At 41.6% G+C, this 17,981-nt stretch overlaps 1 long non-coding RNA gene across 3 annotated transcripts; it reads right to left on the reverse strand.

Annotated features, from left to right (window-relative positions):
* Window positions 1-8,956: 8,956 nt before the first annotated feature.
* Window positions 8,957-15,864, reverse strand: LOC111923345 (uncharacterized). Of its 3 annotated transcripts, none has more exons than XR_015285923.1 (5): window positions 15,685-15,864; window positions 15,297-15,380; window positions 15,007-15,102; window positions 13,897-14,036; window positions 8,957-13,056 (listed from the first exon to the last, which is right to left on the reverse strand). It is a non-coding gene; the product is annotated as an uncharacterized LOC111923345 (long non-coding RNA). The 3 variants fall into 3 exon arrangements; XR_015285924.1 differs by having other exon boundaries at window positions 11,806-13,056; window positions 15,741-15,861; XR_015285922.1 differs by lacking the exon at window positions 15,685-15,864 and having other exon boundaries at window positions 11,806-13,056; window positions 15,297-15,452.
* Window positions 15,865-17,981: the final 2,117 nt, after the last annotated feature.

The raw sequence follows: 17,981 nt of genomic DNA on the forward strand, positions 1-17,981 counted from the left end.
ATTTCCACCCTTTTGTCTCTATCAGTACCCTGCACCCTGTCTACCCCATACCTTGTGAGCAGGTTTTACGTATTTTGGGGGCTGCTGTGAGAGATTAATGTGGTTATTTGTGCCTTGCCAGATTCACCGGTGTAGAAGAGAGACACAGCCAGAAAGCTATTTTATAAAAAACGTAACAAATAGCAAAAATTGCATTCTTGCTTTCCTCTTGTAGCACTACAAAAATTTAAGTGGTCAAAACAGCAAGACTGCAGCTGATAGGTGGTCAGTTCTCCTGCACACCACATAAACCATTATGCCTTTGTGGGGGTAGATGGATGAATGTATTCCTCGTATATATTCAGCTTTGACTGATGTGCCTCCAAACACCTGGGCCCAAACATACAGACAGATGAAGGCAGCAGCAGAGAATACCTTGCTGCATGCTAACTCTTCCAGCATTAAATGGATTTAAAAGCACTGTTTTTCAGAAAAGAAAGGAGTCATAACCACCTGCAGTGACTTAGCTTTACAGAGGGCAGTCACTTCGTGTTAACAACGTTACTCTATTTGTTTGCAGGCACAGAAACCTTGCAGGGCTCCACCCAGAAATGTGCAGGCCCTGTAGTTATCAGATTTGGTAAGAATTCAGCCCTGCAGAAGACAGCTGCAACCATGAGTGCACATATTTTGCCCTCAGATTAGTGGAAGTTTGATATAACAGGTGATCTTTTAGACTGACCTTTTAGCACTCAAGGTATATACATGACTTCTCTGCAAAATGAGGATGAATGCCTACTTATTGAATTCATTTTCACATTTGCTTGATAGAACCATTCCTCTCTCATTTAAAAGTATTTCTCTTTGCATTTGTCTTATGGCATTACAAGAATACAAATAAGTGATTTCCCATAAACTAATTTTTTTTTTAATCCTTATAAAACTTTGTCTCTACAAATAACAAAGAACACTCCCCTGGAAACTATTTAAGCCTAAAAATTAAATAGTTGCTGTTTAGATTTTTCTGGTTGAAAAGAAAAGCTGTAGTCCCTCTTCTGAGAAGAGAAAGCACAAGGCATATCAGGATCTGAGCAATGTAGTCATCAAAGCCACTGAACAAACCCTAAATCCAGTTTTAGCAAACCATAGAGTAGCATTTTTAAAGTACTCTAGGAGTAGCTTCATATTACCAGCAGCTGGTTTAAAATAACGATTGTGCCATCCTCTAAAATAATGTTTCTATCATAACTAAAATATTTTCATGGAATGAATGGACATTAAGTAACTGAGGACTTCTGTACCAGTCATTTGCAGTGTGTAAAAAAAAGGTGGAGAGAACAGAAAACACCTGAGACAAAACAACTTGTGCCCTTTTCCATATTGCTGCTTAGAACAGTAGCCACTTACCCTTTGAACAAAGATAAAAAGACTTAATTCTACTACCAAAAAAAACCACAAGCCCACCCTCCTAAACCTAAATAAATGTACCTTCAATATTCCTAATGTGTATGACTGGTACTTCAAGCTCTTTACTCTTAGATCATTTTGTTTGTCTAGTTGTTGATAAAGTTAAATCTCTCCAAAAGTTTGGAATTGATGTGCTTTGAGTCTTTCAGTGATGAAATTTTATACCACCTCTCACCCTGTCACTGTTCTAAGACATTGCACTGAGGGCCCCTTGCAATTTGTCATGGAGGTACAGATTAAATAACAAATTCAAATTAGTTATTTCAAACACACCTGGAAAATATTTTGAAAACATAGTGATGCCAATGAATAAAAGACTGTGCTCTGGGACATATTTAATGATAGTTGTTGCCATCACAGAAATCTCTGTAAGAGAATTAGCTGCACTCTGAAAGAAGCAGTGAAGAAAAGAACAAGCTTTGAAGATCATCTCAGTGTGGTTTACACAAGACATCCTGCATGTCAGATGAAATACATTTTAAAGTGAAGTTGGATGCTCTCCAGGTTTTTCTTGGAGACGTCTCTCTCGAGTGAAAAGCTTACAAAACCAGGAGTTTAAAGTGCTGGAATGGCAGTGATGCTTGGGGCTGATCAGGGCCGCATCCACATAGCCTAGAGCTCTTTCTTTGCTACTGAATGGTTTCTGACAGAAGACTGAGCCCAACTGTTTTATTTAACAAAGGAAGGATAGCAGATGATTTTTTATCTCTTCAACAGAAAACAAAATACCTGCTCTTGCTTGGATCTGTGGAACAGGGGCATGTAATGGGAACATCTTTGTGGAAGAGAAGGATAAAGGGGAAGTTTCCTTCCTTGTGCTGAGCTGGGTTTGAGCCTTTCAGAAGCACCATGAATGAGCTGGAGTTTCTGGACCTGTGTTTTCAGGAGACTGTAGCTGCTGCTTGCTAAATTCCCTTGCTAACATGCTTTTGGCCTGTGGATCCTTCCCCATAAACTCATTTAATGCATCTTCCTGTGGAGATGTGGAGTTGGGAGGCAATAGCTTAAGTGGAGTTCTCTGATGTCACCACCCTGTGCTGGCTTAGTTAATTTACATAACATCTCATTTTAAGCAATTAAATTCTTGTTTTTTCCTAGGCTCTTGCTCAGAAAATCATCATGACCCTCCATAAAACACATAAGTATTTATGAAATGGGCCTACATTTGGACCTGGAAGGATTGCTCTACTTATGTTAGTTTGCATGACTATTCATTGCATTCACTGGGAAAGACCCAACCCAGTGAATCTTTTTGTAAAATAAAATTTTACATTTGTATTTTTACACAAGGCAGCAAAATTGATTGTGTAGTTACTGAAGAGCTTGAGAACAAGTTGGAAAAATTAATAGAACTATTCCTACCCATACACACATTGCATGTGTGCCAGGAAACAAGTAAAACCTGATTTCCCAAGCATTTTGTGTGATGGGAACTTCAGCTGGCCACATTGTCTCCCCCATTTCCTTTAGCTCCATGTCCTTTGTTTCCAGACTAGACTGAAAATCTTCCAGCATTCCTCATTTTGGGGCAAAGTAGCTGATTTTCCCCTGTGCTCGTACTGCCTGTCCAGCTGGCACTCACAGAGACCAAAAAAACTGGTCAGGAAAACACTAATTGTGTGAGGAGAACAATCATTACTGGTAAAAATTACAGCAAAACCTGCCCTATACCATTCCAAGCCTACATGTACTGTACCCAACCATTATTTTCTCACCATTACTGATGAATAGCTTCTCTATTGGTTTTGGGGCAGCACCTGAATCAATGAATGCTTTCTTTGCCTGTTGGGAAATCCCATCTTTGTATTGCAGATTTTTCACACGAAATCGTTACTGGATTTTAAATGTTCTGATTTGTGAAGAACACATAAACGTGGTGTAAATTCGCAGTTCATCCTTGCTCTGATTTCTAATTTTGTCTTCAGGCAGCTTTCTTTCAAACCGAGCAGGACGAGAGGTGATCGATGGCAGTAAGGAGAGCGATAAACACCTGACCTCTAGCGGCAGCTGTCCGGGCTCGGTGGGAAGGGAGGGAGCTGGAAATGTGAGGAGAAAAGGGGTTATGGAGTAAATTGGAACTGTGGAGATTGAACTTCCAATAGTTGCTTTGTCAGTTTTTGTTTAATTATCTTTTCTACTGAAATCTCAGTTCAGAATCCAGGGTATTTCTCTTTCTGAAACTTTTCTTCATGCTTATTATTATGTTTAAAAAGTGTGTGTACAGTCTTCCAAAAGAATTACAGCAATGTCTTAACAGATTTTATATCTTCATATAGAAAGCTTTTGGTAAGTTTGTCACTTTGGTTGTTTCCTCCCCATGCACACACAATTATTCGAGAAGCCCATTAGAGTCCTCATTAGACTTCATTCTTGCTCCTCACTGAAAGAGAACATTTCCCCAGTGAAAATACATACTTCACTATCATCACTCTGGACATCAAAGCCTTCCTTCCCATTGGGCTAAAAATACAGCAGCTCTTCTATAAACAAAGGTCACAGCCTTGCTAATCAAGTAGTTAACCCAAATATTAAATCCCCTCATGGAAGAAAAACAGTCTTGTTTTTAACCCCTGTAGGATTAAATTTCAAAGTGCTGGTTTACACAAAATTTCTACTAAGCAAAAAAACCATTGTCTGGAAGCTGTGGTTAAACCTAATTTTCATTACAGCTGTGTGAGGCCTTCAGACCACCAATATAGTCTGTTACTGTGACAGTGGCCAAGCTGCAGAAGGACTGGAGCAATGGCGTAATTATTTTCCAGCTGGAGTTAGAGTAACTCATGCTTATTTCCTGAAGCCAGAGTGAAAATGAATCTACGTATGACTCAAAGAATTCTGTACATTATAAACAAGTTGATACAGCCATATGAAGAGACAATTTCAGAAAAAAAAAAAAAAGCTGTGCAAATACTTTAGCTCATTTAAATGATCACATTAATTGGGGCATGGTGGGGTAAATAGGGAGTTTCCTTATGGCCCACAAGTGCTGACTTGAGAAGGGCATAGAAACAGTACTATGCTTTTTAATTTTAATGTTTCTCATAAAAAACATCAAATTATCATAGTTATATCCAAAAATCTTATTATGTTTGAGTCATTAATGTGTTTTTGATTTAATGATAAAATATTTTGCTATATTTTTCATCTAGTAGCCTCTGAGAATTTGATGTTCTGCTTTCTGTCAAGACTAGTTCAAAATCTCCTTCCTTACCTTCATGGTGCTCTGGCACAAGCCCAAGATACCCAATGGCTTGTCCTGCACAAGATGCCAATGTGAATTAACAAAAAATCATGTGAATTTAAAGTGAATATAATTTGAGCATATATAATTTCTCTATGGACACTCATTTAGGAGTCAGCTGGCCATAATTGCCTTAACTTAATTCACACTGAAAATGAATTAAACTGAAGTGAACTAATGGTTTATCAGCATGGGAGAGACACTGTACAATAAGCTCAGTGTAAATTCACAATTCATCAGCTGCTGTGCTCTGACTTCCCTTGTGGAAATGCAATGTGCCTTCCAGGTGCCTTTGTATGAGGTAACTTAATTTTTTTAGGGAGAAAAAAAGGCTATATATGGAAGTGTGGGCTGATTGACAGCAGGTGCAGAAGTGATTGGATTTCAATGGTGCTCCGCTAGAGAAAAGGTCAGCATGCATCATATGTGCCGTTGAAGTTTCTCTCCCATTTTGAGACCACAGTGGCACTTTCTATGCTATGGGGTCTGTTTTGAACTGCATAAAGCCAAACAGCACTTTTGATATTTTCCATAGCAGGGGAACAGCCAATTAGCACCAAGTACCTGGTGTACCATCGACTCACATTTTTATTAACTATTCAGAAAATCACCATGAAGGAGTGCAGAGAAGCTCTAGCCATTTCGGAATTAAAACAGCCAAAAGCAATTACTAAAATTTACAATGTTACCTAGCTTGGCTTAACTTTACTGAGTATCTTGGTATTAATTTCCCCCTAAATGGTTTCCCACCTTTCTTTATTCATTAAGTTTAACAGCATTTTCTGTTAGCATAAGCAAAGCAGTAAGAAATATTGAGAAATATCCCTACTTGCAGTACTCCTTTAAATGTAACCAGCATCATCATGCAGTCTGTGACATTATTATCCAGTTAGGAAAACATCCCTGGCCCCATTCATTCAGCCGTTCCTGCTCATTTTTCCAGGCACAGAACGTTTGTGCTGTAGCAGGCCTTGTCAGATTTGGAGCCCTTCCAGTACCTGATGAGCATATTAACAGTGCTCCCATTCATGGCCCAGAGCCTGCCAGTTCCATCTAATTTTAGGGAAGTTGCTATTTATAGTCAGATGGCTGCGCTCACTCTGGTGAAAGCCTTACCACTGCTGGGCGTGGGGGGGAATTTTATATTTTTGTGCTGTTTTAGTTGGCACACGCAAAGTTCATGGCTGTAATTTACCCAAGTCCAAAATACTCTGCCATCTTCCCCAAGGAGCAGTGATGCTCTCCCTGAGGATTTACACCAGGAACAGTGTTGCACTGTTGGCTGCCTGGTTCTCATCCAGCCACATGCTGGCTGTGTCCAGGCACAGGTGATCCAGAAGTCAGACGACAATACAGAATCACAGGCTTTGCATTCAGAAAGGTTTCAAGGTCCAAAGGATGGGGGAGAGGGGGAGAATGAGGGCCCAAGTCTCTGTGCTGTAACTCCTGTAGTGCAAGTTGACCGAAGCAAATTCCTTTTGTCTTGTACATTAATAGCAGTAGTAACAATACCTACCTTTGCACCATAGGATTTTGTCAGAATTTATTCACTAACTTTGCAGGTAGTGTTAAATGCCAAGAAAAGTTACAGGGAAGAGATTCTCCAATGTAGACTTGGTGGCCAAATTTACCAAAAAAGGCTTAGGCACTTCATTAACGACTTAGGCATTTCATTAACATACCAAGAACTAACACTGCACTGTGTATATATGTACAGGTGTGTGTGTATGGAAAACTGAGAACGCTCAGAGGAAATCAGCATTACAGTTTACTTTCTCTTGCAGAAAAACCTGCCACATAAAATGTGAGAACTCCAAAATTATTTCATTTAGAAATACAGTGTTCAAATCATATATAGTCTGGTGCTGTAAAGTTGTATAATGATCCTTGGGAAAACATAAGTTGACCTCTTACTGTTCAAAAGATACTTCATTATGTGTTTCACTAATTGATAATTTGTTCCTAGTTTTATTGGTATGACAGGATGGTGGCTGAAAAACTAAATTCACTTTCTGTAAATTGAATTTGGTTCAGCTTATGTTAGATTTTCAAAATGAATCCTGTCCTTGGTAGAGGAAGATTTGAGTCACAGAGTTTTAGTCAGATTGTAGCATTTTGGCTTTAAAACACCCAACGTTGATCATGTCTACTCATTTCTCTCTACACAGGACTCTGGTATGGGTAATATCCATTTCCTAGATTTGTAGGAGGTGCTTGCAGGGGTTGTTTACTTTCTTTCTGATGTTGTAACTTGCTGACATAGAATACATGTTCTGCTTATCCCTCATTCTTGGCTGCTATAGACAGGAATACTTAGAAGCTGGAACAGATACAACTATTAGTTGTATTATTAATTATTAGATATATAACCATACAATTACAATTATATTATTATTATTATAAAAAAGCAATCCTTGTACTCATGAATCTTAATTGCATTCTGGTTCTTAGTTAATTTGTGTATCACAACAAGAAAGGAACATTGAACCAGCAGAGATTCTGGTTCAGCTGAAATTCATATTCAGCCTGGCTGGGATTCTGCTGAGGCAGAGCTGAACTGGAGCTGAACCAGAAAAGCAGTTGAAGAAAGAAATAATGGCATAGTTCTGTGGCTAATGTGGTTCACAGGACAAAAAGTATTCTTTCCTCTGTTAATTTGTAGCTGACTACTGCATGTGATAAAGCTCATTTCCCATGGTCCAGAGGCCATGGTCTGGCAGAGGACTGTCATTTCTCTGACATTCAGAACCAGAAGTATGTTTTAGCTGCACAGTAATGTCAGTAAGTGTTCTTCTCCTGCCCTCCTCTCCAGCTGAAAACAGACGTTCCAGGAAAACGAGGGGTTCAGATGTTACTGCAGATGCAAACTGCAGCGCTGCGTCATAAGAATCACAGGTAAAGCTGTTACACAGCTCTGGCAGGACCCTAGATTAACAAATATACTGGTTGGAGTGCGAGTTTAAGTCTATTAGGATGTGCCTTGTGCATTCCAGGCAAGGTAACACTGAGCAATCTTTGCAGCTGCAGGAGTATTTGGGGTTTTTTTGGGGTGTACAAAGAGGCGGTGTGAGTCCAGAGGTGTTTGAGTTTCCTGTCACCAGCAGCCCCAAACCCTGCAGGGTGTGTAGAGCACACATGTGTGCCACTGAAAGACATAGCAATGATGACATCCAACTCAAATCTCAAAACACTATGTGGGATCAGGGGAGGCAGCCCTTGAGCCAGGTGCCTGTTGCAGTGGGGGTGGCTGCAACAAACCTTTAGGTCCCCTGACTTCAGGGCAGAGGGTGGTGAAAATAAAGAGGGATTGGCACAATTGTGTGACGCAGAAAGAAAAGATCTTTAATAAGCAAAGTAACAAATGCATAATCTGAACAGCATATAGGAATGCACACAAAGTGCGAGGACCAGGGGGTTACAGTAATTTATGTAAACTAAGGTAGGGATGGAGTCCGAGGGGAAGGGACAAATAAAAACTGGGGATTAGGAATGTATAAAAAAATGCACCAAATCTTACCCAATGATAACAAAGAAACGATAGAACTTTCTGGCAACACTTAGATAAAACTTAACAGGGGGCAATGTGGGTAATACTTTACTCTCCACCAGTTTCAGTCAAGTTTTTACCAACCCTAACAGGTGCCCACATCACGGGTTTTCCCTTGTGCACTCAGGACAAAGAGGCATCCCCTCACAGACAAATTTCCAAATGTTTTGATTCAGCCACTTCTGAAAACCTCCTCCTTGTACAGCTGTTCACAAAAAACCCCACCACAATTTGAGAGACCCCTTCTTCCTGCACAGGCTGTCAAGTTTCCCTCCTTGCACTAAATCAGCCTTTCTGGGTTGCTTGTCTTGTGTGGCTTTATGTTGTCTATTAAGCAAGTTAATTATACTGCTCTTATTGTTTGCATTTTACATATCTTTGCATCCTTCCCAGAAAAAGCTGACATGTTATTGCACTTCAATAAATTGTACTTTCTTCCATGTATTCTTGTGACCCATGGAGACATTGTGCTGTTTTTCATTGTTATATTCAGGCCCAATGTGATTTCTCTCCATAATTGCCTCCAGTGAAACCTAAAACATCATCATCTGTTGGTCTGCACTGTAAAAGGGAGAGTAAAACCACTGTACGTGGTGAACAACCCCAGAAGCTTCTCCTGCCACCATCTGGTGGGTTGGGGCTGGGTTTTGCAAGCACAGGAGCTCAATGTCTCCATCCTTTCTGGGTTTTATCTCGTACTCCTACTCATTCCAGCCATCTTAGGGCATTGATGAGTTAAATTAGTGACTTTGTGGGATAATTTTGAATTAATTAGCTGGTATAAAATTAGTGGCTTTTCATATACCTGTGATACTCAAAGAGTTGGTGAATTTTCCTTTATGAAGAACATCTGGCTGGTAGCAAGGCAGGGATTATAACTTTAAGGGAGGCTTTTGCTTATATGCTGAAATAAGACATTTTCCTCTACAGCAAATATTTGCCTTTTTTAGCAATTCTGATGTAAAGCAATTGCTTCCATCTTTCTTATCCCCACTGCAGCTCCTTATATATGAGGTGTACTGTAGTTTATTGTTCCCAAAGCAAGAGCATCAAGATCATTCTTCAATCTCAACTGATGCTGTGACCCCAGAAAATGTATACTTTTATAGTAATGGCCTTCCATTCTTTCTTATGGCAGTAATTTTGGAGTCTATAAACATTGAAATCTGTATCCAAAGTAAAAGAAAATTTGAAATACTGGATGGATCTGTGTTTCCACATTAAGGAATCTTGACAGCTTTTAATTTCCTTTTGCAAGTTTCTTGCTGCTGCAATTTCTCTCTGTCAGTATGAGTCAAAGCAGCTGAGTTCTTTTGTACTTCCTTGCTGCTTAGAACATTTCTGATCACTGGCCAGCCAGACCAGTGGATTTACCTATCCATCTCATATTTCTGAACATTACAGCTGGGCTTCTTAATTTGTCCAGACACTGTAGCTGCCCCAGAGGTTTTATCCCCTGAAGTCTGTATCACCTGTAATTACTTTTTGGGAAGCCACCTGATGTTAATGTTAATATTTTTAGAAAGAATCCGTCTCTTATTTAAGACTATTTTGGTCTTTTTGATTTTTGTGTGACTGTCAGAGTTCAGTTTCTTCAGCTGCAGCAGTTAATCAGCTTTTAAAATCTTGCCTATTACTTCCAGTAATACTGACAAAGATACCACCTGTATTTTCCTTTTTTAGACAAGGAGAACATCAGTTCTGTAACATTTTTCCCCTACCAGACCTGTTATGCATTTTTTCCATGAGAATCTCACTGTGCCTTTCAAGATTTCATGCTGTGTAATTAATTTGGAATAAACCCTTCCCCTGAAAGGTTAAAATTAAGCCAAGCAGCTAAACTGCTCACATCAAAGCCAATACAAATAAGCCTCCACTGGGGACTGAAGGAAGTAGTTTTGTAACTCAGATTTTGGGGGGAAAGGAGCACAAAGTCAAAACAGAAATATTTAGAAGTGCTGAAAGGGAAAGTAACTTCTTTCAAAGAGCAGCTTTATATTAAGCCAGTAACTCTTGCTGCAAAAGAATTGAAACTTTGTATAAAGGCAGTATGGTGCATGGAAAACTTGTTAAATAAGTAAAAAGGGAGGAAGGAAGATGTTAAGTCAGAATCATACCAGGGGTTTGTAAGTCACAGCTAAATTTTCAATGCTGTTCTTTACAATTTATACTGCTTCTTTAGGGACTTGAACAGAATTTTCTCATATTTTAGATGCCCCAGTCTCTACCTTTTTCCAGGGAACTTCACATGCATCTCCCAGATTTCCAGACAAGTCTGACTGAAGCTGAAGCTCTACCCCAGATTCCTAATGTCTGGAAGCAGAAGTGCTTGTTTTGTATTTGGGAATCATCTGTAGATATAACACTTCCACATCCATCCACTCATTCCTGCTGTGGTCACGGATGCCCCAGCCTGATCATTCTCCAGCTTCCGTTCAGATCTAATTTATTTCAGCCTGATGTGTTATATTAGTCTAGTATTTCATTTTTCCTTCTTGCCATCTTTAACAGACATACTGACAGTCCTGACAGTGCTGAAACATGATCTTCTGAGCAACTTCCTCGTGTCACTCCCAAGCCCTCCCTGCCAGTTCCCCTGTACCTCCATCTCCTGTGGATGTTTACATTGTCAAGTCAGTAACTGTGTTCCTGAAACCTCTTTTCCCGTTTTCTGTAACTGCCTCTTTCACACGACGAACTGAAAAGCTTTGACAGCTGCTGAATATTGAATTGCAGGAGATCCTTCTGCTTGGTTTGCAGAATCTCACACTCTCAAGAGTTCAGATACTGCTTGAGACAAACTCACTTTGAAGACCAAGCCGAGTTATTTTAAGCCAATGTATACACTGTTCACTAGAAGATGTCCCGCTAAGCAGGAGGAATTTGTATTTTGAAAAACTCAAATCAGATTGATCAGGCTCAGCTTCAGACTCTCTCCAGCATCAGATTTCTATCTCCTGACTAAGCCAGCTGCTTCTGCTAGAGGTACATTTTGCTCCCAGCTCAACTAATTATTTTTCCAACCCGATCATGTTGCACATATGCAATCTCAGTTGAATTTCTATCACCTGTTGAATAATTCCCTGTGTCCTCCCTTCCTCCTGCTTCTAATTTTATATCTTCAGGATTCCCTTCTCCTTTAGGAGAGAATGGACAAGTAGCATCATAAGGATTTCATTCTTAGCTTGGCTGGCAGAACTTTTAGCCCATTAAAAATTTGCTTTAGGATGAGGCTGGACACAGTTTAACATTCAGGGCATTAATTACAAACACCAGCTCATTAGTGAATATCCAGGCCTCACTCTGCCTCCAGGAACTCCTGTACATTAGGTAATGCAAACTTAAAATAGATAAATTAATAAATACTTTAGTACACTGACTCATTCAATCAGAGTACACTGATCATTCAATCCGAAGGAATGCAAGAAGAGAGAGGTATAATTTTCTCTTCAGAATGTCCATTAAATTTTGTCTTTTACAGAATTTTACTATGCTTTGAATATTGAGATTTCTTATGCAATTTGAATATTGAGATTTCTCATGCAATTTGAACTCATTTCTCACTGCTTTATTCTCCTATTCTCCTTTTTTTTTTTTTTTTTTTTGAGGTCTCATCCTTTGCATAAATAGGAGAGAGTTAATCTCTGTTTCTGAACTTGCTTTGGTACGGAAAGAAATTATTTCTGTATATTGAAGCTGAATTTTAGAATTTTTTTTATCCTTTTATTCCAGTATCTGCATGAACATATTGATCAGGCCACAGCTACTCAGGACTTGTTAGGATGAACCTGGAATTTAGTGCCCATCTTTGTCCCCCAGCTCAAGAAAATGAAAGACATTGAAAGACACCAAAGAACCAGAGAGAGCCCATTGGAGAACATGAAATGAAAAAAGACTAAAGGAAGTGGGTTTGTTCAGGCCCAGGATGGGTCTAGTCAGTGTCTCAACACCCAAAGAAGATGGTTCTAGAGGAGATAGAGACTCTCTTTTCCAAAGGATTCCTGGTGCCAGGACAGGAGGTCCTGTGAGCACAAGACAGTTTAGGGGAAATTCCTTCTGGATATAGGAAAAAATAATTCTTCAACCAGAAAATAATTGAGCAATAGGCTTTCCAGAGAAGAGGTGGAAATATTAAAGGCTTTGCTTGACAATGCCTCATGGGACCACAGCTACTCCATCTGCTTGGCTTCATCAATGGATGCCTCTGCTCACATCTACAGTTTGAATATTCCATCTCCCCATACTCTTTCATGAATTAAAGGGGATATTTCAGTATATAACTGTCCATCTCCACAGCCCTACCAAAAGAGCTTTCAGCCCCATTCAGCATCTCCTCATCCTTCTTCCATCTGAGGCTTGACTCCTTCTTAACTGACCTTGGTGTCTTCATGTTGTCTTCCTACGTGTCGTCACTCCTTTTCTCTCCCTGGAGAGAGGAACAAGGCCTGCAGGTCTCATCTGTGTATTGAAAGGGTTAGTATCTCGCCCAGTGGCCGCAGCAGTCACGGTGTTGGATTTCAGCCCGCGCTGGTGCCTCCCTCGGCCCGGCAGCCGCTGGAGGGGAGGGTAGTTCTGGCTCGGCCTGGAGCAGTCTGTGCGGGCCGGGGGCAGGGGTTTGGTGTCGGTGAGATGTCAGCAGCCGTGGCCTGGAGCAGGGGTTTGGTGTCGGTGAGATGTCAGCAGCCGTGGCCTGGAGCAGGGGTTTGGTGTCGGTGAGATGTCAGCAGCCGTGGCCTGGAGCAGGGGTTTGGTGTCGGTGAGATGTCAGCAGCCGTGGCCTGGAGCAGGGGTTTGGTGTCGGTGAGATGTCAGCAGCCGTGGCCTGGAGCAGGGGTTTGGTGTCGGTGAGATGTCAGCAGCCGTGGCCTGGAGCAGGGGTTTGGTGTCGGTGAGATGTCAGCAGCCGTGGCCCGGCCCAGCCTGGGGCCAGGGCCCCACAGCCTCCGTCCCCACCCGGGAGCCGCTGGAGTCCGGCCCAGCCTCCCCCGCACAGGGGGAGCAGGGCTGGCCCCACCAGGGCTCCGTTCCCTTCTGAGGCCGGAAACCAAGAGAAAAAAGTTCCCGGGTTTGTGGTTTTTAAAATGTGGAATTCACAGAAGTGGACCTAATTTTTAAATGGTGCAAAATGTTGTCAGTTCTCAGAACCAGCCAGGCATTGGCCTGTCCTAGGCACAGAGGAAGCTCCCAGCAGCTTCCCTCAAAGAAATCACTTCCATGGGTGTTTCTTACTTCTTTCCCCAAATATCAATCAGTGTGAAACCACCACAGTGCCCTTAAGCTTGCTGAAGCCTTGGTAGAGAAGCACACAAGATGATCCATGTTCTACAGACAAATTTCTATGCTGGTGCAGTGTTTTCACCTTTCTTCATTTAAATACACATTACACGGCCCAGCAAGAAGTGCAACATAGTTTAGGCTGTGACTTCATATTTTCACTCTATCATAAAATACGGGTTTTGTGGCCCACTGGAATGGTTATAATTGGCTACACACAGATTGAGTGCACAGGTAGGAGGTTCCTGACAGGAGAAGTAGCATCTGAGGAACCTCTTCATGGCTCTTGCATGAGCCAGGTGTGTCACCAAGGAAGAGGAAACCTTGGTGACACACTTGGTAGGAAAAAAAAATGCAAAAATTACTAATTAGCAAACCATGTGATTACCCATAGCAAAGTCTGCTGTCAACTCAGGCTGCTTTCAGCTGGAAGCTTGTCCCTGGCCAAAGTGGGATGGACACACACACAGAGACACAGACAGACAGACTGAGATTATTCCCCACTTCACTTCTCAATCCAAGTCACCTCTGTGAAGAAAAAACACCAAAGACAAAATCAGCTAAAGGACAGCAAGTGTAGCAGTGTGACAGCTTCGTACCAAAACTCCTTCAAGCCAGTGCTCATGTCATTTAAAAAAGTGGAAAAAAAAAAAAAAAAGCCATTGAAAAGCTTTTAAACACAACTGAAAAATTCCTTCCAAAAAATTAGGCTGTGCCCTTCCCAGGATCCCCCATTAGCTGAAACAGGAATGCTTCATACACTGTGCTCATCCATATCCACCTCTCATGGCTTGTTGAGGTGCCAAGGGCAGTGCAGTGCCTTCCACAGAAACCATCTCCACTGATTTATTGTAACAGCCTAGGGAAAAACATTCTGTTCGGTTTGAACATGCTCTTCCCAAGGTCTCTTAATGCACGAGACAGGATCCAGTTGTTTCTCCTCACCTTTTCTGCATCATCAGTAATGAAAAAATAAGCCGAGGACAACCACTTGGCAAAAACATAGGCAAAAATATATTCATTCTGTATATTGAAGCTGAATTTTGGATTTTTTAAATCCTTTTATTCAAGTATCTGCATGAACATATTTGTCAGGCCGCAGCTACTCAGGACTTGTTAGGATAAACCTATAATTTAATGCCCACTTTTGGCCCCCAGCTCAAGGGATTGGTGAGGGGAGTCATCAAAACTACAGTGAGGAAAAAAGGAGGCAGCATGTACATATTGTACCAGGTCTTGCCATATGTCAAATTATCAATGATATAGCTTATTGAAAACACACAAGAACTGACTGATTTAGATGTTGCACTTAACCATGTGCAGTAGTGTTAGTGTTTGCAAGAGGTATTGGTTTTGATGTCATGATAAACAGCACATACTGTGAGGATATAAGCATGAGAAATTCAATAATCAGTTCAAATATAGAGAGCTGGGGAACACGGGGATCCCAAAGTCAGTGGGACCACATCTCCCCTTTTGGCAAAGTGACATCACTCACCCTTTGTGGGATGCCACTTTGGAGGAGACCTGGAATCAGGAGAACACACATAGCTAAGAACTTCTCAGGCAAAGCCCAGGCTCTGAGGAACTGCACCTGGCAAAGAAATGACAACAGCAATGGTTGGCTGACAAAGCACCAATTCTCCTGCAAATTATTTCCAGCAACTATTTTGTTGTAACCATAACCATATCCTGTATTGAAAACTAAAAGGGTGCTGCTTACTTTATAAAGGTTTTCATTTAAAATACTTTAAATTTAAATTTTAAATTTTTTATAAATGTTTTCACCTGTGAAATTGGTTGAGAGGAGGCAGTTTTGTGGTGACTGTCAGTGCTGATGTCTTGCCTTACATCTCACAAGAGTCCAGGCTTCTAAAAAAACAAGTGCTTCAGATGTGGGCTTGTGGTCTGTGAAGTTCCCAAAGAACAGATGAGGACCGACTTGCTCTAGAAAGGGCTTACAATGTGAGCAGCAAGCAGCTGGAGAACTGGAGAGGATGTTGCTCTGGAAACTTAGAACAGCAGGTGAACCACAAGCATCCCCTCTGAATAAACCAAACAAAACCCCCACACCATGGGAACCTTGCTACAGCCCTAGGCAAGAAGAGAGATAAATTCCTTCCCTCAGATGGAGAAATAATGATAATAAATCTTAATGAAAGGGAGCACACCAGACCTTGTTTTATTAATGTAGAGAATGATACTATAGCTGTAGGGGATTACAGCCCTCACCCAAGAGAGAAAAGACTTCTGTTCTTTGCTTCTGGCTCAAGAGCAGGCTCTCAGTAGTAGTCATTGGCTGAGGAGTCAGTTGTTGGCTGTAATTACAGCTTCCCTCCCCCTTGCCAGCTGCTTCACTTTGCAGTTTGAGGCAGTGTTTAAGGCAGACCATGGTCCTGCAGGTGACTCCCTGCAGCTCTGCCCTTGTGCTCAAGACACCTTGCACCTGCTGCAGATCTCACATTATCCATCTGCAGGCTAAGTGCAAGGCCTCCTATTTTTCTTATATGCCACAGTTTAGGAATAATTGATGAGTATCTGTAAATAAAGCTATAAAGTAGAATGGCTTACAGTATTACTTTCCTTGTCCCATAGTCCTAGCCATGGAAATGAGCACAGCTTTTGCTCCATGCCTCCATGAAGGACTCTCATAAATGATTCTCCTCCAGCACTGAAAACAGAGGAGCTCTGCAGGACACCACTGACCTGGAAAACCCTCAGCTGCTGCCACAGCAGGAGATGTCAAGAGACAGAAAGCCTGCCCAGATGAATGTGGGGTTCCTGCCTACCCTGATGCTGTGTGCCTTCCTGGCACCCTGTGTCTAAAATTCATGTAATTCACCAGTGGCATTTTGGGATTTCCTACATGTGCTAAATTGTAATGAAAGACATCCGCTGATGGCAAAGTCTCTGGCCCCAGAGGATTACATGGGGTAGGGCTGCCTGAGACAGCCCAAATCCACTTGAGACTGAAAAGGTGTGAGCAGTAAATAAAAGGAAATCCTGGATCACCATGTAGTGTTCAGCTCCCACACTTTGACCTCCTTTGGTCCCTTCTATATTTTGTTAAGATCATATTTCTTTATGTGCTGCCTGGTTTAAAAGCCATCATAAATCTGTGCCGTGCAGCAAGAATAACAGCGAAGGCACCGTGTAATAAAAGGCGCTCTAATTCCATCCCAGGCACTCGGAGGGAGCTGTAAATCAGTTTGGAGAGGCCTTAGACGGGAGAAGTGGAGGAAAGGCTGGGAAGGCAGCCACAGCCTGGCCCCTGCCACTGGAGCCCATCTGCCCTCCAGCTGAGGTGAGCACACCTGCCTCAAAAATAAAGGGTTCTGATGTCTCCAGACCTGAACAGTGATCAAACTACTTTAAATATACTTTGGGGAGAAGCACACCTACCATCTTTGGTGGGAATGCTCTGTGGGGTGTGCCACGCACTGCAGGTGGGAGCAAGGCCTGGCCCTTGCTCATGTCATGCGTGTCCAGGTTTGCCTCCACCTGGCATCACCTGGGGAAACCAAACACCACACCTGGCTGGGCTCACCTGTGGCCAAGCCACTCCTGTGTCCCAGCTGCTGATGTGGCTCTGGGTCAGGGAAGGCTCCACCAATATCGTGGGCCTTTCACAGCTGTATGTGAGTGATGGCTGGTTTGGGGTGTTTACCCACACACTCACCCAAACCAATGGAGATGTAGCTCCTCCACTGGAAATTTGGGAGGAGCTGGAGCTAGGGATATGCTATCATATTCTAGACAGTAACATCTTTTATTCTTTGCTCTAGTGGGAAAAAACTTACAAGTGTGGAAGTTTTCTGAGGAAGACTTTCCTAATAATAATTCTGCTCAAGTTTTGAAAAAAAATTGTGAATAATTTTTTCTTTTTTCTGCCAGCTAGTATAACATGATGGATGTAAATTTTTATAAGGTTTCTTTGTGCTGCAGTTAAAACATAGTAAGTTTTGGAAAAGATGAATTGCAAAGGGGAATGAAATGAAAACATATTTGTCCATTTGAATTTCCAAACTCAGACTCTTAAGTTTTCCTAAGATGCAGGAATAAAAGATAAATCATTGAATTCTGGGCCATCAATCATTTTATTCTACCCACGGTAAAAAGCAAAAAAGAGGAGAGAAAAAGAAAATACAACCAAAGTTGTGGCCATGTTGAAACTTTGGAGAAAATGGTTGAATAAAAAGGAGAAAAGAAGTATGTTGCAACCATGAGTATCCTATGCCAAACCTCAGCAGAGGTCACTGGAATGAGCCAGCAAGCCAAGCCTAAATAAAACTAGGACCTGTGGGATTCCCCATCTGATTTTCAGATAGTCACTGCTACGTTATCATTTGTCAAGTTTGCAGGGTAGTTTTTTACCAGATGTGAGAAACACAGTACCAAATCCAGCCTGAAGCTAGAGAGAAGAATGTATGCTTCCACATGGGAGTAATCTGCTCAGGAAGGACTGTAAAGTCT

This window comes from Cyanistes caeruleus, chromosome 4 (genome assembly GCF_971803275.1).
Source record: "Cyanistes caeruleus chromosome 4, bCyaCae1.hap1.1, whole genome shotgun sequence".
Classification (NCBI taxonomy): Eukaryota; Metazoa; Chordata; class Aves; order Passeriformes; family Paridae; genus Cyanistes; species Cyanistes caeruleus.